The sequence below is a fragment of the Triticum dicoccoides genome, chromosome 5B, assembly GCF_002162155.2.
Source record: "Triticum dicoccoides isolate Atlit2015 ecotype Zavitan chromosome 5B, WEW_v2.0, whole genome shotgun sequence".
In the NCBI taxonomy this organism is placed as follows: Eukaryota; Viridiplantae; Streptophyta; class Magnoliopsida; order Poales; family Poaceae; genus Triticum; species Triticum dicoccoides.
Genome location: NC_041389.1, coordinates 636,935,303 through 636,957,616, shown reverse-complemented (window position 1 = coordinate 636,957,616; position 22,314 = coordinate 636,935,303). Strand labels below are relative to the sequence as shown.

The following is a 22,314-nucleotide window of genomic DNA, read 5'->3' as shown; positions in this document are numbered from 1 at the left end:
TCGTGATGTAGCCCGGCATAGAGGCGCCGCACACCCCCTATGCTTCACTGATGAAGTAATGGATCATGAATTCCCAGAATGGTTTAAACCCGTGAACATTGAATCATATGATGGTACAACAGACCCCGCGGTACAGATTGAATATTTCCATCTCCACATTCACATGGCCCGCGACGATGATCTACATGCCATCAAGTACCTCCCACTAAAACTCAAAGGACCGGCTCGACATTGGCTGAATAGCCTACCGGCAAACTCTATTGGCAGTTGGGAGAACCTGGAAGACGCATTCCTTGACAACTTCCAGGGCACTTATGTGCGACCACCGGATGCTGATGACTGAAGTCACATAACCCAACAGCCCGGAGAGTCAGCCAGGAAATTCTGGACTCGGTTCCTACCTAAAAAGAACCAAATCATCGACTGTCCGGATGCCGAAGCCCTAGCGGCCTTTAAGCATAACATTCACGACGAGTGGCTCACTCGACACCTCGGCCAAGCGAAGCCGAAATCCATGGCAGACCTCACGATAGTCATGACCCACTTTTGTGCGGGTGAGGACAGCTGGCTGGCTCATAGCAATAGCACATCAAGAAATCCTGGCACTTCAGATGCCAGGGATAGCAACGTCAAGCCACGACACAACGGACACAAGCGCCGCAACAATGGCGACAACACCGAAGACACGACAGTCAATGCCGGATTCAGTGGCTCTAAGTCCGGTCAGCGTAAAGAGCCATTCAAAAGAAACAACCTGGGCCCGTCCAGTCTGGACCGCATACTCGATCGCTCGTGTCAAATTCATGGCACCCCCGATAAACCAGCCAACCACACCAATAGAGAATGCTAGGTGTTCAAATAGGCCGGCAAGTTGAATACAGAAAACAAGGAAAAGGGACGTCTATGCGATCGAGCCAGTCGCCCCAAAATTCAACACATAGTCTTCTTGTCCGATTACTTTCGATTGCAGGGACCATCCTACCAGTATTCGTCATGGCGGTTCAGCCGCATTGGTCCTCGACCCCATCATTGACGGATTCCACCTCACACGAGTCCTTATGGACGGTGGCAGCAGCCCGAACCTGCTTTATCAGGATATAGTGCGCAAAATGTGCATTGATCCCTCAAGGATCAAACCCACCAAAACCACCTTTTAAGGTGTCATACTAGGTGTAGCGGCCTGTTGTACGGGCTCAATCACACTGGAAGTAGTCTTCGGATCTCCGGACAACTTCCGAAGCGAGGAGTTAATCTTTGATACCGTCCCCTTCTGCAGTGGCTATCACGCACTGCTCGGACGAACCGCATTTGCCAGATTCAATGCGGTACCGCATTATGCATACTTGAAGCTCAAAATGCCAGGACCTCACGGGGTTATAACAGTTAATGGAAACACTGAGCGCTCGCTCGTACGTAGGAGCACACCGCGGCCCTCACGGCAGAAGTACAAAGCAGCCTTCTTAGGCAGACCGCCAATTCAGCGATAAAACCCCCGGACACGGTCAAGCGAGTCCGGAGTACCCTCCAACAGGATCGTCCGGGACGTCCAGAGCTCGACTAGCAGTTCGGCCTCCGTCCTAGTCCCAGTCAAGCGGCGAAATTTGTGCCGCGCGTACATAATTACACACTCAAAATACCATGGGCATAGGCAGAGGCACGGCTACGACACGGTCCACAATGCGGCTCAACCGCCGCAGGTTCCGTATATCCTCACACCTTTTCTTTTAAGGTAACTATTTTTGGGAGGCTCTTCCGATAGTCCGACTATCGGAACCATAACGGGATGGAAACACCGAGACAAGAAGCTTCCGCGTACAAGGGAATCCTCAGGTGGTCTCTGATATTGATCGTTATACCTGTTTTACATACCCACACGCAGCTCGCTCTTGGTTAAGGACATGTCAAATAGTCCTATTTTGCTTATCGCACTACTTGTATATATACGCTTTGACATATTACTTAAATAATGGAAAATAATGTACAGCGTCAGCTTATTATTACATTCCTTTGTCTTTTTCCCTCAACTACTTATTTATTACAAATTGCACCCATACACTTTGGTACGTTCAGCTCGACAGGGGCTTCAGTGTACCCCATAACATGGCCAGAAAAGTCCGAACACTTTTAATAGTGCGGCACCCCGAACTTATAGCATTATATGCATCAGCTCCGAATCATGTCTTGGGTCAATAGTTGGGTTTGCCCGGCTCCCATGTTTTGGTACCTTACGTTCCGCTATATAGGCTAAAGTAGCACAGGGAGAACTATTGCGATTGTGTCCCGGTTCTTCCAGATGAGCACCTCAGTAGAGAAATCCGAAAACTGACTGTCATGATGTGGTGAGAGTTGGTCGCTGTTCGAGAGGTCTCAAATCCTTAAAGATGCTTTCTGCTTCGGGCGAAGAATCGGCCTTGTCCGATTTAGGCGTTTATAGCGCCCCAAGTTCAGCCTTCCGAATACTAGGGGCTTCGCCAAAATTTAAAATTGTAGACTTCTGTGGCTAAGTGAGAGTGATAAAGGTGTCTAGTCCGATTGCCTTGTTGGCTGCGCTAAATACCTCCTTAAAGGACCAACAATTTGGATGAAGAGTGATTAGATTTATCCCGAACACCTAGTACTAGTTACATGGGGGCAGAAGCCGACGACTGGCTAACTCCCAGATTTTTATAAACGGCTGCATAGAAGGTAATATTTTAAATGAACAAGCGTTAGATAGCGCACATGAACTCGTTTTCATATTACAGGATCACATGAGTACATTCATTCAAATATAACATCCTTAACACATTCCTCCGCCACAAGGCGGGCGCCCTTCATGACACCGTCATAATACTTTTCTGGGTGGCGGTGCTCCTTGCCCTTTGGTGGCCCCTCCATCACCAGCTTCTCGGCATCCATCTTTGCCCAGTGCACTTTTGCACGGGCGAAGGCCCTGCGTGCACCCTCAATGCAGACTGACCACTTTATGACTTCGAGCCGCGGACAGGTAGACACAAGACGCTTTACCAGGACGAAGTAGCTGCTGGGCAGGGGCTCACCTGGCCACATCCGGACTATGAGATCCTTCATGGCCAGTTCGGCCACCCTGTAAAGTTCGACCAATTGCTTCAGCTGGTCGCTCAAGGGCATCGGGTGTTCGGCCCCAATATACTGGGAGCAGAACAACTTCTCCATCGAGCTCCCTTCCTCATCTCGGTAGAACTCCGCGACATTAGAGATGATGTGCGGAAGGTTTGTGAATGCTCCTGGAGATCTCCAAATTCGGGTAAGTAAAAAGAAAGTCTCCTTCACATGCTTGCTTTGCATAGTGAATACCCTACCCACCGCAATCTTCTTGGCCGCTTGAACCTCTTGGAGGGCCTTTTGGGCCTCAGCTTTGGCATCCTGCTCGCGGCCTTGGCAAGCTCGGACTCTTTCATCTTCGAGTCACGCTCCAAGGACTCGTATTTCTTAATGAAATCCTGGAGCTCATGCTAGACCTCGTCAACTCGGGTCTCTTGCTTTTCGCACTCGATGCGCTCCTTGGCCACTTTGTCTTCGGCCTCGGATAGTGACTACTTCAGGGCCGCCACATCGGTCATGGCCCCTATTAAAGTTCATGACGATTCTATGAGCTAAAAACCATTTTTTGTTTATCAATATACATACGGGGTATCACTTAAATTTGTTCTCCTCGAGCTGCCTCTTCGTGAGGCCGAGCTCTTCCACGGATCGCTGCAGGTCCCTCTTCAGTCTGGAGACCTCGCAGTACGAGCGAAAGCGGCTAGCAAAGATGCCTGCTTATTCACATAGACATACTATGATTAGACTCCGGTTTACGTTATTTGATCCTTTGTTCGGCCTTTCTTTCCGAACACCAAACAGAGCATGAGGGGCTACTGTCTATACTGTGATAATTTGATTACTTACCTCAAAGCCTGTTAGGAGGCTGGCGCAGGCTTCGGTCAATCCGATTTTGGCGGACCGAACCTTTTCAATCATCGCACTCATGACAGTGCGGTGCTCTTCGTCAACGGAAGCGCCGTGAAGCACTTCCAGCAGGTTGTCTGATGCCTCTGGATGGACAGAGGTCATCGGCACAGGCGGCTCGCCCTCCTTAGTGGGGGCCAGACTTGCTGTGGCCCCCTTCATCAGAATCCATGGGGGTGTTCCCCCCCCCCATGTGCCCGGTGTCTGTGATTTCGCCTTGGGGCGTCTCCAGAACCATCTCCCCCTGGTCTGGTATCCTTTGGGACAACACCTCAGTGTCGTCCATGAGCGGGGGGGGGGGTGGCCATCAGGAGTGAATCGCTGCTCATCACCGACTGACTCAAAGACCCACCCGAGGAGGATACGTTGATATGGGCTTTGGACGGACTGCACAATCATATTTGACATGATAAGACGCAATAAAGAAAAACATACTCGAAAGTATTATAGTGTCCGGATACTTACGACTTTGCCAGGGGATTGTCCTTGGGCAACCACTCCTCATCGTTGTAGGCGGCTGTTGTGGAGTGGTCTGGAGGGAGGGTCTTTCCCTTCTTAGACCCTTCGGCCTCCCCAGATGGGGTGGCCTTCCTTTTCTGATCCCCCCCAGTTGGGGGGGAGGCTTTCCTCTTCCTCCTCCTCGTTTTCGTTGGAGGAGCATGCCTCGGTGTCATCGGACGATGAGTCTGAGACCACCTTGCGCCGGAAACCTTTCCTGGTCCCCGCGGCCTTCTTCTAGGCCTTTTTCTCCGGCACCTCATAGGGCACCGGAAACAGCATCTCCGTTAGGAGAGCCGTTGCTGGATCTTCAGGTAGTGGAGCTGGACAGTCGATCCGCTCCGCTGTCGCTACCCAGTCCTGTTAAATTGGTGTGGACGGTTAGATTCCTCCCACAAATATACTGGGAGGGCACATCTTGTGAAATATAAAGAGCTTACCGGATTGGCAGGGTGCTTTGCACTGAGTCCGCGATCCTCGGTGATGGGAGGAGGTACTTCAGCGGCCTTGAAAAACACCTTCCAGACGTCTTTGTGCGTCTTGTCGAAGAGCTCTCGCAACGTCTGGTGTTTGTCCAGATCGAACTCCCACATATTGAATGTTCGTCTTTGACACGGGAGGATCCGGCGGAAGAGGATGACCTGGACCACGTTGACAAGCTTGATCTTCTTGCTTATCATATTTTTGACACAGTTCTGGAGACGGTCAACTCCCCAGCGCACCCCAGGATAAGCCCTTCTCTTTCCAGGAGGTGAGCCGCATGGGGATGCCGGATCAAAATTCAGGGGCCGCCGCCCAGTTGGTGTCGCGCAGCTCGGTGATGTCGAACCACCTCGATTGCCACCCCTTCACGGTCTCCACATAGGAGCCTTCGAGCCAAATGACGTTGGGCATCTTTCCCACCATGGCGCCTCCGCACTCCCCTTACTGGCTGACAACTATCTTCGGCTTCACGTTGAAGGTCTTCAGCCACAGGCCGAAGTGGGGCTTGCCCGGTAAAATCACTTATTCCCCAAGCGCCACGATTGATGGCGCGGTTGGGTTACCCACACCAGTATTGATGAGAATCCCGTGATAAGGGAACACGATCTCTGCTTCGACAAGACATGCCAAGGAAACCGCCTCGCAATATGTGCAGTAGCTGGTTGAGAAAAACATTTCAAATAATGACCGGGCCGTGGCGTGATGTCACGGTATGAAAAGTTGTCAGCAGATTAGATTTGTGAAATATTGTGCTCTCTACGGTGGTATGTCAAAATTATTTTGCAGAGCTGGAAACGATCCTTGTGTTCAAGATATTCTATGGAGTATACGGAGAAGGAACCCGCCTTGCAATGCCGAAGACAATCCGCGCGCCGGACTCGCCGTCATTTAAGCCTGGTTCAGGGGCTACTAAGGGAGTCCTGGATTAGGGGGTCCTCGGACAGCCGGACTATATACTTTGGCCGGACTGCTGGATTATGAAGATACAAGATTGAAGACTTCATCCCGTGTCCCCTCCGGTATGTAGATCTCCTTCTCTATAACCGACTCTGTGTAACCCTAGCCCCCTCCGGTGTCTATATAAACCGTAGGATTTAGTCCATAGGACAACGTGCAATCATAATCATAGGCTAGCTTCTAGGGTTTAGGCTCTATGATCTCGTGGTAGATCAACTCTTCTAATACTCATATCATCAAGATCAATCAAGCAAGAAGTAGGGTATTACCTCCATCGAGAGGGCCCCAACCTGGGTAAACATTGTGTCCCCCGCCTCTTGTTACCATTAGCCTTAGACACACAGTTCGGGACCCCCTACACCAGATCCACCGGTTTTACGCCGACAACCCCCTCCCTCGTCTTTGTACAAATGTGCCAGCTGCCCGTCACTCGATTGAATACGAAAATGTGGCAGAGCTGCGCATTTATGAGGAAAAAAACATATGATATATTTGGGAAATGAGTATGGCAATATGAAAACAATTGCGTTTTGTTCTCGCGCTGTCGTGTGAACATCTGGACCCTCTCTTCTTCCTTGCGTCGGCTGGCTCCCCAGCCACCACAACCATCAACCTCAGAGCCGCCACCTCTTCACATGAAATGTCCCTTCGGCGTTGTTGAGCGAGGCACCCCCACGGCCGGATCAGATGTCACCTCTAGCGCCACTAATCAATGGTAAGTAACCTAAATGTTTTTCATTTTGTTAATGAGAATATCCATAGAGGCAATTTTTTTCCCACATCCACATGGTACTCATAGCTTGAAAGCCATGTCTGTTAACTTGAACTAAAAACTCACAAGTCATGTAGACTGAAAACTAAGGTTTGGATTTGGAACTCCATAGAGTTTCTAGACGACGATGTTAGTTGGAAGAAAACCATGGCACTGATAGTGCAATGCGTTAGAACATATCAATACAAGGGGTAATTACACAATATGTGGTATAGCCACTTATATGGTATTTTACTGTTCCATGTCTTATTGTTTTGCTCCTAATGCCAATTTCACGTGGTGGAAACATTTTCCATGCGATGACATTTTTACCAATGATGAATACACGCCCAACCATAAGCAAGAATCACACATACTTTTTTCAAATGTCTTAGGAGGTGGGGGGGTAGAAACTTCCCACCTGAACATTTATTACCAACAAATGTAATTTGGCAAGATAAGTTGCAGAATACAGGGGTGGAGTAATGGCTGTTATTATCAGCCCCACCCCCTCACACACACACACATCAAGCTGAGCTAGAGCAGATGACATAAGAAGAAAAGAAGATTGAAATGAGAGGGAAGATTGGCAACATGAGCCACCCGAACTCCTCGACACCAACAACCTCAAGAAAACGACACCTAGAGCCTGAATTGGTAATCAGTCAATGTTGTCAAAATACCTACTCAACTGAGACCACATTGCAGACACCGGTATGCTGCCAACATCATTGAACCGCATCACAAAGCCTAGACAAAGCAACTAGCGAACTCGCGAAGTAGATGACTAGATACACCACCTCGAGGACTCGGAGCCACGACCAAATAAGGTTCACTAATGACTAGATTCTATTATGCACTACGGGGCAAATGTGGAATAGTCTCAAAGTAAGTAATATATTGTGTTACACAATAATTGCAAAAAATACAAAAAAAACATAGCAGTGGCAAGCATAATCTAGGGCGCACCATTGGTACCGCTTGCGTTCTGATTGGCCAATCCAATATCCCACGGATTGATGAGGTGGCTATCATCCAGCCATCCACACCCAACATCCACGCATAGATCGTCACCGTCAATCCCTTCTCCTATCTCCCCCTTATCCTCCCCCCCTCTCTCTCCATCTCTTTGATCCGCTTGAGCTCCGGCATGTCTCCTCCCACAAACATCTATACGAGTTCAACATCGACAAGCAGCAGAGTTCAATGCCACCTCCCCTGCGGAGGTTCTTCCTGCTAGCGAGGGCGGCGATGAATGTAGCGGGCGCGACAGATCCAAAGGACGCGGTGGTAGATGCAGTGGTGTGGTGAAAGATCCAGCGGGTGCAGCGATAGATCCAGCGTGCATGGTGGATCTAGTGGGCACGGCGGGAGATCCGGCGGGGTGGTGGATCTAGTGGGTGCAATGCTCGCGATGATGGATCTAGTCGGCTCGTGGTGGTGGATCCAGCGTGCGCGGGGTGGACCACCACTGTCGCGCCACCGGCTGGCACATTCGTTCTTTTATTTTATAGAATTATACTAGTGAAGGGTGAATATTGACGCCCGCCATTGGTAGTGTGTGCCGTTAGTGGTCATTACTAGTGGTGGGCGCTAGGTAATATCTGCCACTGCTAGGTCTTTACCACTAGAGGGCCATGTTAGTGGTGGTAGGTGGCCCTGAGAGCCTTGCTCGCCGCTGCTAGGCTTTTCGCGCACGCCACTGGTAGCCATTCCTGTAGAACTGTGGGAAGTGTGGCTCAGGAATAGACGAACTCTATGCTATAGTGGTCTCCGGAGACACTGGAGTAGACAGTGGTGACTAGCTCGACGCGGTGGAGCACCTAGTAGAAGCGGTACCCTTCGGGACGACGCAGTTGACGACTGGGGCTCGCCGAAGTTGGGCGTGGTAGCGCGTTTCCTTGGGTGCCGATGCATCACTGGATTGTGTGCTCTCCTGGTCGTGCAATATGGTTAAACCGGCGCTGTGGTGCATGACGATGCCAAGATATGAATTAGGAAGGTCATCCTTTGTAGTAACCTCACATTTTCCCTCTATTGTCGCAACATGCACGCTCACTATATTTTCAATGTAGTATACCTAGATTGGAACAAAAAATAGAAAAATAAAGATTAAAGACGAAATGTATAAAACACAAAATGTGGAATCAAAGGCGTATGATGGCACCAATCAAGATGAACAAATGTATTAAACATATGGCAAAGTGACAAACCTCTCTGATGTCTGAAGAGTATGCTTTCTCTGACGAAATTTCATCGGGCCTTGATACCTCCATTTTATATCATGTTTTCCTACTGTCATTTATGATGTTTTTATGCTTTATAACACTTTATAGAGTAATTCTAATGTATTTTCTCTCATAATATGCAAGGTTTACACAAAGAGGGAGACTACCAGCAATTGAAATTCTGGACCTGAAAAAGCTATGCCAGAGATACCTATTCTGCACATCTCCAAATGAGGTGAAATTTTATGGAGAATTATTTTGGAATATATAATAAATATTGGAGAGAAGAACTACCAGAGGAGGCAGCTAGGTGGCCACAAGGCACCAGTGCGCGCTAGACCCTCCAGGCACACCCTGGTGGGTAGTGCGCACCCTGGCCCACCTTCGGTCCCCACCTATAAAAAATAAGGAGAGGACTTTTGAGAAGGAGCGCCTCCTTCTCGAGGCGGAACTTGGGTAGGAGCACTTTTGCCCTCCGGTGGAGCGATTTTGCCGGGGGAACTTCCCTCCCCGAGCGGGAAATTAAAGCCATCGTCATCACCAACAAACCTCTCATCTTTGGGAGGCCAATCTTCATCAACATCTTCAACAACACCATCTCTTCTCAAACCCTAGTTCATCTCTTGTGTTTGATCTTTGTATCAGAGCCTCAGATTGGCACCGGTGGGTGTCTAGTATTGTTCATTGCATCTTGTAGTTGATGCTATATAATTTATTGGGTAGAAGATTATATGTTTGGATCCATTATGCTATTTAATATCCCTATGATCTTGAGCATGAATATTATTCGTGAGTAGTTGTCCTTGTTCTTGAGGCCATGAGAGAAGTCATGTTGCAAGTAATCATGTGAATTTGATATTTGTTCGATATTTTGATGCGATGTATGTTGTGATTCTCTTAGTGGTGTTATGTGAACGTCTACTACATTAAGCTTCACCATATTTTGGCCTAAGGGAATGCATTGTGGGGTAGTTATTAGATGATGGGTTGCTAGAGTGACAGAAGCTTAAACTCTAGTTTATGCGCTATTCCGTAAGGGACTGATTTGGATCCATATGTTTAATGCTATGATTAAATTATTATCTTAATTCTTCTTTCGTACTTGCGGATGCTTGCAACGGGGTTAATCATAAGTGGGAGGCTTTTTCAAGTAAGAAAGACACCAAGCACCAGTCCACCCACATATCAAATTATCAAAGTAGTGAACGCGAATCAAACCAACATGATGAAAGTGACTAGATAAAATTCCTGTGTGCCCTTAAGAACGCTTTGCTTATTATAAGAGACCGTTCCAGCCTGTCCTTTGCTACAAAAACGATTGAGCTACATTGCGGCACTTTTGTTACCGTTATAGTTACTTGGTCGTTACAAATTATCTTACTATCAAACTACCTGTTACCGACAATTTTAGTGCTTGCAGAAATAACCTTGTTGAAAACTGCTCTTAATTATTGAAAGGACTATGATTGATCCCCTATACTTGCGCTTCATCAAAACTCTTTTCTGGCGTTGCTGCTAGGGAGTGAAGTGCTCTTGGTAAGTGGAAATCGGTAAGGAAAAATTTATATTACGTCCTAAAGTTTATTGTCACTTGTTACTATGGAAAACAATCCTTTGAGGGGTTTGTTCAGGGTATCTTCACCTTGACCGGAAACACAAAGAGTTGCCCCTCAACCTACTGCCCCTATTGAAAATATTAGTTATGAAATTCCTTCGGGTATGATAGAGCAACTGCTAGCTAATCCTTATGCAAGAGACGAAACGAAGCATCCCGATATGCATTCGATACATGTGGATGAAATTTGTGGATTATTTAAGCTTGCAGGTTTACCCGGATATGAAGTTAAGAAGAAGGTTTTCCCTTTATCTTTGGAGGGAAAAGAATGGACATGATATAGGCTATGCTATGATATTGGATCTTTGAACTGGAATCAATTGAAATTGGAATTTCACCAAAACATTTATCATATGCATCTAGTTCATCGTAATCAGAATTATATATCTAATTTTTGGCCTCGTGAAGGAGAAATTATCGCTCTAGCTTGGGGGTGTCTTAAGTCAATTTTATATTCATGCCCCAATCATGAGCTCTCGAGAGAAATTATCATTGAGAATTTGTATGCTCGGCTTTCTCGTAATGATCAATACATTGTCGATACTTCTTGTGCTATTTTTTTATGAAGAAGACTATTGAATTCAGGTGGGATCTTTTAGAAAGAATTAAGTACAACTCTAAAGATTGAGAACTCGACAAAGGTAAAGAGTCAGGTATTAAGCTTGAGTTTGATTGTGCCAATGCTTTTTATAAGTTTAGCACTAAATATGGACTTGACTCTGAGATAGTAGCCTCCTTTTGTGAATAATTTGCTACTCATGTTGATCTCCCTAAGGAGAAGTGGTTAAATATCATCCACCTATTAAGAAGAAATTAAAGAACCGGTTATAACTGAAGATGAAACTATCGTTTAAAATGTTGATCTAATAGTTCCTACTGGTTATATTGAAAAACCACCTTTCCCTATTAGGATAAAGTAAAATGCTAAGGTATCAACATTGGTTCACAAAAGTAATACTAAAACACTTAAACCCTCTGAGCAAATTATAGTAGAACCTAGTGTTGCTATGTTTAAAGATCTCTTGCTCGAAAATGTTGATGGGCATGTTATTTACTTCTGTGATAAAGCTATGATAACCCAAAAGTATAGGGGGTCATTTGTAGCCTTCTTTGATAAAAAAGATGTCGAACACAACGAGGAGCTAAAGGCAGAACAAATATTCCCTCAAGTTCTATTGACCACCAATACAACTCTACACACGCTTGGCGTTTGCTTTACCTAGAACAAGTATGAAACTATTTTGAAAGGGTAAATCTATGAGTACTTTGCGAGAATAAAACTATGGATAAATTGCAAGGTAATAAAAGTGGATAGCTTTTGTCAACAAGAAAGTCATTTGTCTCTAGGCAATCGATAACAAGTGCCGGTAATCATTCTTCAATTTTTCATGAGGGAGGGGCATGAGCTAACATACTTTCTCTACTTGGATCATATGCACTTATGATTGGACCCCTAGCAAGCATTCGCAACTACTAAATATCATTAAGGTCATGAAACACAACCATAGCATTAAGTATCAAGTCCTTTTTATCACATACGCAACAACCCACCTACTCGGGTTTAAGCTTCTGTCACTCTCACAACAAACCATAAGCAAATCGTGAACGTATTGCAACACCCTACAGCGGGGATCCCCCACGTTTGCGCGAGACAGAGGGTACATTAGGACAGCACCATAAATAAAATATACAATCATACCAACCAGGTTCAAAATTAACCCACATGACAACATGGATCTACTCAAACATCATAGGATAACCATAGATCATTGGGAAATAATATATGGAGTTGAGTACCATGTTTAAGTAGAGATTAGAGCAAGGAGAAGAGGTTTTACACCACAGCATAGACGGGGAGAAAGTTGATGTAGATTGCCGTCAAGGTCCGTGCCCCGGCGACACTCCGGCGCCACCGGGAGAGATGGGGAGAGAGCCCCCTTCCTTCTTCTTATTCTTCTTCCTTGGCCTCACCCCTAGATGGGAGGAGAGTTCCCCCTCTGGTCCATGGCCTCCATGGCGGTGGAGGGGCGGGAGCCCCTCCGAGATTGGATCTCCCTCTATGTTTTGTTTTGTTTCTCGTTCCCCAGATCTGGCCGAAAACTGTTCCTTATATTCCGGGAGATCCGTAAATCCGATTGCGCTGAGATTTTAACATGATTTTTTCAGATATAACCTTCCTTGCGCCCGAAGTAGAGCTCCAGCCGAAATTCTAGGAGGGCACAACCCACCACCACGCGCCAGGGGCCTAGGGCGGGCCCTGGTGTCTTGTGGGCTGTGTTGGCCTCCGTTTGCGGTGATTCCAATTCCCAAAAATCACATATATTACAAAATAATTATTCGTATATTTTTATTGATTTTGGACTTCATTTGATATGGATTTGCTGTGAGACAAAAAACATGCAGAAAAACAGGAACTGGCACTGGACACTGGATCAATAGGTTAGTCCAATAAATCATATAAAAAGTTGCCAAAAATACGTGAAAGTTGTATAATATTGGCATAAAACAATAAAAAATTATAGATACGATGGAGACGTATCAGCATCCCCAAGCTTAATTCTTGCTCGTCCTCGAGTAGGTAAATGATAAAAAAGATAATTTTTAATGTGGAATGCTACCTAGCATAAACTTGATCATGTATCTAATCATGTTATGAATATTAAGACATAAGTGATTCAAAGCAATAGTCTATAGTTTGACATAAAGACATCAATAATCAAGCATCCCAACAAACAATCATGTCTTTAAAAATATCAATGCTAAAGAAAGCTATCCCTACAAAATAATATAGTCTTGTCATGCTCTGTCTTCTTAACACAAAGTATTTATCATGCACAAGCCCGATGACAAGCCAAGCAATTGGTTCATACTTTTTAACGCGTTTCAGCTTTTTCAACCCTCACACAATACAGGAGCGCGAGCCATGGATATAGCACTACGGGTGGAATAGAGTATGATGATTGGGGTAAATATAGACAAGACAAAACGTAAGAAAGTCTCACATCGATGCGGCCAACCAACGGGCTATGGAGATGCCCATCAATCAACATCAATGCGAGGAGTAGGGCTTGCCATGCAACGAATGCACTAAGAGCTATAAGTGTACAAAACTCAATATGAAAACTAAGTGGGTGTGCGTCTAATCCTATAATGAAAAATTCCCACTAGTCTATGAAGGTGACAACATAGGAGACCCCCCATATGAAAAACATGGTGCTACTCTGAAGTACAAGTGTGGTAAAGGATACTAACAATGCCCCTTCTCTCTTTGTTTTTTTTTCTTTTTCTTTTTTTTTCTTTTTTTCTCTCTCTCATTGTCCGTAGTCTCATCCCGACTTTTGGCGGAATCATATTCTCCACCATCCTTTCCTCACTGGGGCACTGCTCTAAAAATGAATAATGATGATCATCACAGTTCTATTTACATATAACTCAAAAGAAATAAAAATTACTTTGGCATGTACCAGGATGTGCAATGATGATCATTTTTCGATACCTATACAGAGTATGACTCTATATGAATTCCTTTGGCATGTACCAGGATGTGCAATGATCTAGTGTAACATGTATGAAAAATGATGAAGGGTGGCTAAGCCACAACTACTATGTCAGCTATATGATCATGCAAAGCAATATGACGATGAATGCTCAAGTCCTCAAACGGAAGCGGTGGAAGTTGAGGGAGTCCTGGATAAGGGGGTATCCGGACTGCCGGACTATATACTTTGGCCGTACTGTTGGGCTATGAAGATACAAGATAGAAGACTTCGTCCCGTGTCCGGATGGGATTATCCTTGGCGTGGACAGCAAGCTTGGCGATTCGGATGTAGATCTCCTCCTCTGTAAACCGACTCTGTGTAACCCTAGCCCCCTCCAGTGTCTATATAAACCGGAGGGTTTAGTCCGTAGGACTCATCATCATTATCATCAGCAATCATAACATAGGCTAGATTCTAGGGTTTAGCCTCTCTGATCTCGTGGTAGATCCACTCTTGTAACACTCATATCATCAAGATCAATCAAGTAGGAAGTAGGGTATTACCTCCAACGAGAGGGCCCAAACCTGGGTAAACATTGTGTCCCCAGCCTCCTGTTACCATTAGCCTTAGACACCCAGTTCGGGACCCCCTACCCGAGATCCGCCGGTTTTGACACCGACATTGATGCTTTCATTGAGAGTTCCTCTGTGTCGTCGCTACAAGGCTAGATGGCTCCTCCATCCTTCAACCACGCTGTCATGGCTGAGACTTTATTCCCCGGACAGATCTTCATATTCGGCGGCTTCGCACTGCTGGCCAATTCACTTGGCCATCTGGAGCAGATCGATAGCTACGCCCCCGGCCATCAGGTCAGGTTTGGAAACCTAAACTACACCGCCGACATCCGCGGAGACTTGATCTTTAACGGATTCGGGCCTGTGTCAGGAGCGCCGAACAATCACGACGTGCATGACCTAGATCGGAGGTCGGACAGTATTCGGGACATCGCACCTGCTACCGCTCTGGACTTCGCTCCAGTTCGGGTCATGCCTTCCAATGACGGGCGGATGGACCCTGCCCCGGAGGCCACACACTCCTCAGTGTTGGAGCCAAACACAGACACCTCTCCTAAAGGGATCTATGTCTCCGGACCCCCGTACTCACCTTCGGCCTTGTGTTCTGGGCCACGCGCGTCCATGCCCATTGAATCTAACTAGGCTCCAGTCATGGAGTTCACCCCCGTGGATATCTTTCAGCACTCACCCTTTGGAGATGTGCTAAATTCTTTAAGGTCTCTCTCTCTGTCAGGGGACTCCTGGCCGAACTATGTTCGGCTCGAGTGGGGAGCTAGCGACGAAGAAATTCGTTTCCCACCCACCACCCACTTAATAGCCACGGTCGATGACTTCACCGATGAGCTTAACTTCGACTCCGAAGACATCGACAGTATAGACGATGATGCAGGAGAAGAACAGGAACCACCGCCCACAGGGCGCTGGACTGCCACCTCTTCATATGACATATACATGGTGGATACTCCCAAAGAATCGAATGGCAATGAGGTAACGGAAGATAACCCCTCGGGGAAGAAAGCAAAACACGGGCGTCATCGGCGCCGCTGCAAGCCTCGCCACAACAATACCGGCACTGGAGAAGAAAATCCAGATGGTGCCGAAGAGGAATACGATCCTGACTACCAACCTTCGAGCAAGCTGAACAGGAACACGGGCTGGCTTGCCCCAGATGAACAGGCGATGGACGGATACTCGGAGGACGATAACTATATGCCTCCCTCCGAAGACGAGGTGAGCCTCAGTGACGACGAATTCGGTTTACCAGAGGATCCCATAGAGCAGGAGCGCTTCAAGCGCAGGCTTATAGCCACCGCAAGAAGCCTGAAGAAGAAGCAGTAGTAGCTCCAAGCGGACCAAGAGTTGCTCGCAGATAGATGGACCGAAGTCCTGGCGTCCAAGGAATACGGACTCGATCCCCCGAGCAAGGGATATCCAAAGCATAAACTGCTAGAAGAAGAGGCCGAAGAGCCTGAACTTCCAGCACAAGATGAGGCTGACCGGCCACCTCGTGGCCGGGATAAAACAGGCTATCAGGCCGGACACCAGCCCACACCCCCACGCGGTTTCACCACAGCCCGGGGGAATACGCAGGACCTGCGAGACATATTGGAAAACAAGAAGGACAACCAAGATCGATCTACGGATCACGGGGGTGCGCCACAGCTCATGACACCGATCGTCATACCGGATACAACACTGATAAATCCGGCCAGGCTGGACATTACCAACCAGACCCAATCGGAATAGGCCGCGACATAGCCCGCCACAGAGGCGCCGCACACCCCCTCTGCTTCACTGATGAAGTAATGGACCATGAATTCCCAGAAGGGTTTAAACCCGTCAACATCGAGTCATACGATGGCACAACAGACCCCGCAGTGTGGATCGAAGATTTTCTTCTCCACATTCACATGGCCCGCGGTGATAACCTACATGCCATCAAATATCTGCCACTAAAGCTTAAAGGGCCAGCTAGACACTGGCTGAATAGCCTGCCAGCAAACTCCATTGGCAGTTGGGAAAATCTTGAGGATGCATTCCTCGATGACTTCCAGGGCACCTATGTGTGACCACCGGATACTGATGACTTAAGTCACATAACCCAACAGCCCGGACAGTCAGCCAGGAAATTTTGGACTCGGTTTCTCACTAAAAAGAACCAAATTGTCGACTATCCGGACGCTGAGGCCCTGGCGGCCTTTAAGCATAATATCCGTGATGATTGGCTTGCCCGATACCTCGACCAAGAAAAGCCGAAGACCATGGCGGCCCTCACGACACTAATGACCCGCTTTTGCATGGGTGAGGACATTTGGCTGGCTCACAGCAACACCGTGCCTGGAAACCCTGGTACTTCAGACATCCGTGACAGAAACGGAAAGCCATGACACAACAGACACAAGCGTCGAAATAATGCGACAATGAGGAGGATACGGCAGTCAATGCCAGATTCAGCAACTCCAAATCCGGTCAGCGGAAGAAGCCGTTCAAAAGAAACAATCCGGGGCCGTCCAGTCTGGACCGCATACTCGACCGCTCGTGCCAGATTCATGGTACCCCCGATAAACCAGCCAATCACACTAACAGAGATTGCTGGGTGTTCAAACAGGCCGGCAAGATAAAAGCTGAGAACAAGGACAAGGGGCTGCATAGCGACGATGATGAGGAGCCCCGGCATTCGAACACTGGAGGGTAGAAGAAACCCCCCCAGGTGAAAACGGTGAACATGATGTCCGCCACTCACATCCCCAAATGGGAGTGTCTATGCGATGGAGCGTCTATGCGATGGAGCGTCTATGCGATGGAGCCCGGCGTTCGAACGCGTGCACTTAGGGACGTCTATGCGATGGAGCCCGTCGCCCCGAAATTCAACCCATGGTCATCCTGCCCGATCACCTTCGATCGTAGGGACCATCCCACCAGCATCTGTCATGGCGGCTCAGCCGCATTGGTCCTTGACCCAATCATCAATGGATTCCACCTCACGCGAGTCCTCATGGACGGTGGCAGTAGCCTAAACCTGCTTTACCAGGATACAGTGCGCAAAATGGGCATCGATCCGTCACGGATCAAACCCACCAAAACCACCTTCAAAGGTGTAATTCCAGGGGTAGAGGCCCGATGCACGGGCTCAATAACACTGGAAGTGGTCTTCGGATCTCCGGATAACTTCCGAAGCAAGGAGTTAATCTTCAATATCATCCCTTTCTGTAGTGGCTATCACGCACTACTTGGACGAACCGCGTTCGCTCGTTTCAACGTGGTACCTCACTATGCATACCTCAAGCTCAAGATGCCAGGACCTCGCGGGATCATAACAGTTAATGGAAATACAGACCGCTCCCTCCGTACGGAAGAACATACTGCGGCCCTCGCGGCAGAAGTACAAAGCAGCCTCCTCCGACAAACAGCCAATCCGGCAGCGACATCTCCGAACACCGTCAAGCGAGTCCAGAGTTCCCTGCAACAGGACGGTCAGGCACGCCAGGAGCTCGATTAGCAATCCAGTCTCCACCGCAGTCCCATTCAAGCGGAGTTCGTACCACGCGTGCACAATTACACGCTCAAAATACCATGGGCATAGGTGGAGGCGAGATGACAATGCGGCGAGAGTGCGGTTCAGCCGCCAGGAGGCCCGCATACTTTTTTCTTTTTTCAGGACCCCACTTTCGGGCAGCTCCTTCAGAAGAGATAGGATGACCGAACTCATTGTTGAGGGGGCACCAAGGAGGCAAGAGGCTTTTTCACACAACGGAATACCCAGGTGGTCTTCTTCAATGATCATTATACCTGTTCTTACATACCAGCATGTAGCCTGCCCTTGGATAGGACATGTCAAATAGTGCTATTTCTTTCTGCTTAATGCATCAATTGTACACCTACGTCTTGCCGTATTGTCCAAATAAATTGGAAGTAGTACGTAGCGTCAGCTTCTTATCACTATCCTCATATTTACTGTTGAATATTTATTCAATATTGCATCCGTACGTTTTGGCACGGTCAGTTTGCCAGGGGCTTCTTATCGAGCCCCATACTATGGCAAGGAACACTTACAATAGTGCGGCACCCCAAACTTATAGAATTATATGCACCAGCTCCGAATCATGTCTTGGGTCAATAGTTGGGTTAGCCTGGCTCCCTTGTTTTGGTACCTTACGTTCCGTTATATCGGATAAGGTAGCGCAGGGAGAACTACTGCGATTGTGTCCCGGTTCTTCCGGATGAGCACCTCAGTAGAGAAAGCCGAAAACTAGCCATCATGATGCGGCGAGAGCTCGTCGCTGTTCGCGAGGTACCAAAATCCCTAAAGATTTTTTCCGCTTAAGGCGAGGAATCGGCTTTGTCCGATTTAGGCATGTGTAACGCCCCAGTTCGGCTTTCCGAATACTAGGGGCTTTTGCCGAAATTTAAAATTGTAGACTTCTATGGTCAAGTGAGAGTTATAAAGCCGAATAGTCCGATTGCCTTGTTTGCTGCGCCAAACACCTCCTTAAAGGACCAAAAATTTTGATGAAGAGTGTTTGGGTCTCCACGAACACCCCAGTACTAGTTATGGGAGGGCGGAAGATGACGACGGGCCTACTTTCAGATTTTTATAAACGACCGTAGAGAAGGTAATATTTTAAATCAAACAAAGTGTTGCATAGCACAAATAAACCCGTTCTCATATTGCACTCAAAAATTATGTTCTTAGGACATTCATTCGCCACAAGATGAGCGCCTTTCATAACGCCATCATAATATTTCTCGGGACAGCGATGCTCCTTGCCATCCGGGGGTCCATCCTTCACGAGCTTCTCAGCGTCCAGCTTGCCCCAATGCACCTTCGCGCGGGCAAAGGCCTGGTGGGCACCCTCAATACATGCGGACTGCTTGATAACTTCTAGCCGTGGACAGGCATGCACCATCCGCTTCACCAGGCCAAAGTAGCTACCGGGCAGGGGCTCGCCAGGCCACATCCGGACTATGAGGTCCCCCATGGCCTGTTCGGCTGCATTGTGGAGTTCGACCAGCTGCTTCAGTTGGTCAGTTAGAGGCATCGGGTGTTCGGTCCCAGCATATTGGGACCAGAACAGCTTCTCCGTAGAGCTCCCCTCTTCAGTGCGATGGAACTCCGCAGCATCCGAAATGCTATGTGGCAGATCTGCGAATGTCCCTGGAGAGCTCGTGATTCATGTAAGTAAAAGAAATGGCTCCTCCACATGCTTGCTTTGCATAAAGAATGCCTTACCCTCCGCTATCTTTTTGGCCACCTGGATTTCCTGGAGGGCATTTTGGGCTTCGGCCTTGGTGTCGGCCGCGCTCTGGAGGGCCTTTGCAAGCTTAGACGCTTGTGTCTTGTAGTCATGCTCCAGGGAGCCGAACTTCTGGCCGAGCTCCTGGAGCTCCTGCTGTACCTCTCCCACCCGAGCATCTTGCTTCTTTCGCTCGGTGCACTCAGTATCCGCCTTGGCTTCGGCCGCGGACAGCGCTTCCTTCAGGGTCGCCACTTCGGTCGCGGTTCCTATCAAAAGCCATGCTGCATTTTCTTAGCATTACCAACTTTCTATCCTCTATATGACATATGGACGGGGTTTTCCTCACCTATGTTCACCTCGAGCTGCTTCTTCATGAGGTCGAGCTCTTCTTCAGCCTGCCCTAGTTCTCGCTTGAGTCCGGCAACCTCGGTCATGCGCACAGCGGCGGTCAGTGGCAGTGCCTATTTGATTCATACAGACAAATACTATTAGCTTCCTGTGGTTTTTTAGTTGACCCTATGTTTGGCTTTTCTTTCCGAACACCAACCAGAGCATCAGGGGCTACTATCTATTGGGTGATACTTCCTCACACTTTCTTTACCTTAAAGCCTGTTAGCAGGCTAGTGCAGGCTTCGGTCAATCCGCTCTTGCCGGACCGCACCTTCTCAATCACCGTACCAATAAGTGTACGGTGTTCATCCTCGATGGAAGCGCCACTAAGCACTTCCAACAAATTATCCGATGCCTCCGGCTGGGCGGAGGTCATCGGCATGGCCGGCTCGCCCTCCTTCGCGAGGGACTGCTTACCGAAATTAGAAACCTTTTGTAGGCTCCGGTGCAGTAACCGGCCAAGAGCTAGACTCACTATGGCCCCCGTCAGCATAATCCATGGGGTTCTTATCCCCCATGTGTCCGGCGCCCGAGATTTTGCCTCGGGGCGTCTCCGGAACCGTCGCCCCTGCTCGGGCATCCTCCGGGACAACACCTCGGTGTCATCCGCGGGTCGTGGAGAGGTCGCCGTCGGGACCGAATTCATCTCCGACTCATTTAGAGACTCCTCCAAAGAGGAATCCTCGAGATCAGACCCAGCCGGACTGCATATACGTGTTCGGCGTCATTACAAACCACGAGGTCAAAAGTCATACGAAAAATATTATGGAATTTAGATACTTACGACCTCGCCCGGGGTTTCCCCTTGGGCATCCACTCCTCATCACTAAAAGCGGCGGTAGTGGGTTGATCTGGAAGGGACGCCTTGCCCTTCTTCAGCGTCCCGGCCTCCCCCGACGAGGCGGCCTTCCTTTTCTTCTCCTCCCTAGCGCGGGGAGGAGGCATCTCTTCATGTCCTACCCAGTCTTCGGGGGGAGAATCTTCCTCGTCGTCTTTAGACGACGACTCTATCACGGCCCTGCGCCGGTGAACTTTTCTGGTCCCCGTGGCCACCTTCTTGGACCCTTCGGCCCCCTCACTTGAGGCGGCCTTCTTCTTCTTCCTCTCCTCCCCTTCGTGGGAGGAGTGCGCCTCATCCTCTTCTGGCGAGGCGTCGGGTGCAGCCTCGTGCCGAAGACCCCTTCGGGTCCCCGTGGCCTTCTTTTCGGCCTTTTTCTCCGGCACCTTGTAAGGCTCCGGAACCAGCGTCTCCGCCAGGAGTGCGCTTACTGGGTCCTCTGCCAATGGAGCCGGACAGTTGATCCGCTCCGCCGTCTCCACCACCCACTCCTGTTCGGTCAGCAAGGTGACTTAAAAATCCCCCCTTGAAAGTACTAAGGGAACGTCTTGTAAATAGTCAAGGGACTTACCGGACTGGCAAGGCGCGTTGCGCTGAGCCCCCGGTCCTCAGAAAGGGGAGTAGGGACTTCGCCAGTCTTGAACATAACCTTCCAGATTTCCTTGTGCGTTGTGTCGAAGAGCTCTAGCAACATCTGGTGTTCGGCCAGGTCGAACTCCCACATATCAAACGCCCATCTTTCACACGGGACAAGCTTGATCTTCTTGTCCCTCATGCTTTTGAGGCAGGTCTCGAGTCCGGCTAGCTCCATGGGTTTGTCCCAGGATAGGCCATTCTTCTCCCAGGAGGTGAGTCGCGTGGGGATTCCGGATCTGAATTTGGGGGCCGCCACCCAGTTGGTGTCGCGCGGCTCGGTGATGTAGAACCATCCTGATTGCCACCCCTTTATGGACTCCACGAAGGAGCCATCGAGCCATATAACATTGGGCATTTTGCCCACCATGGCACCTCCGCACTCCGCCTGTTGGCCGCTCACGATCTTCGTCTTCACGCAGAAGATCTTCAGCCACAGGCCGAAGAGAGGCTTGATGCGGAGGAAGGCCTCGCACACAACGATGAACGCCGAGATGTTGAGGACGAAATTCGGGGCCAGGTCGTGAAAATCTAGCCCGTAGTAGTACATGAGCCCGCAGACGAAAGGGTGGAGTGTAAACCCTAGTCCAGAGACGAAATGAGGGAGAAACACCACTCTCTCCCGAGACTTTGGTGTGGGGGTAATCTGTCCCTCTGTTGG

General features: G+C 48.6%; 1 pseudogene; it reads right to left on the bottom strand.

Moving 5' to 3' along the window:
* LOC119310353 overlaps positions 1-20,226 on the bottom strand; it is a 180,415-nt pseudogene extending 160,189 nt beyond the window's left edge.
* Positions 20,227-22,314: the final 2,088 nt, after the last annotated feature.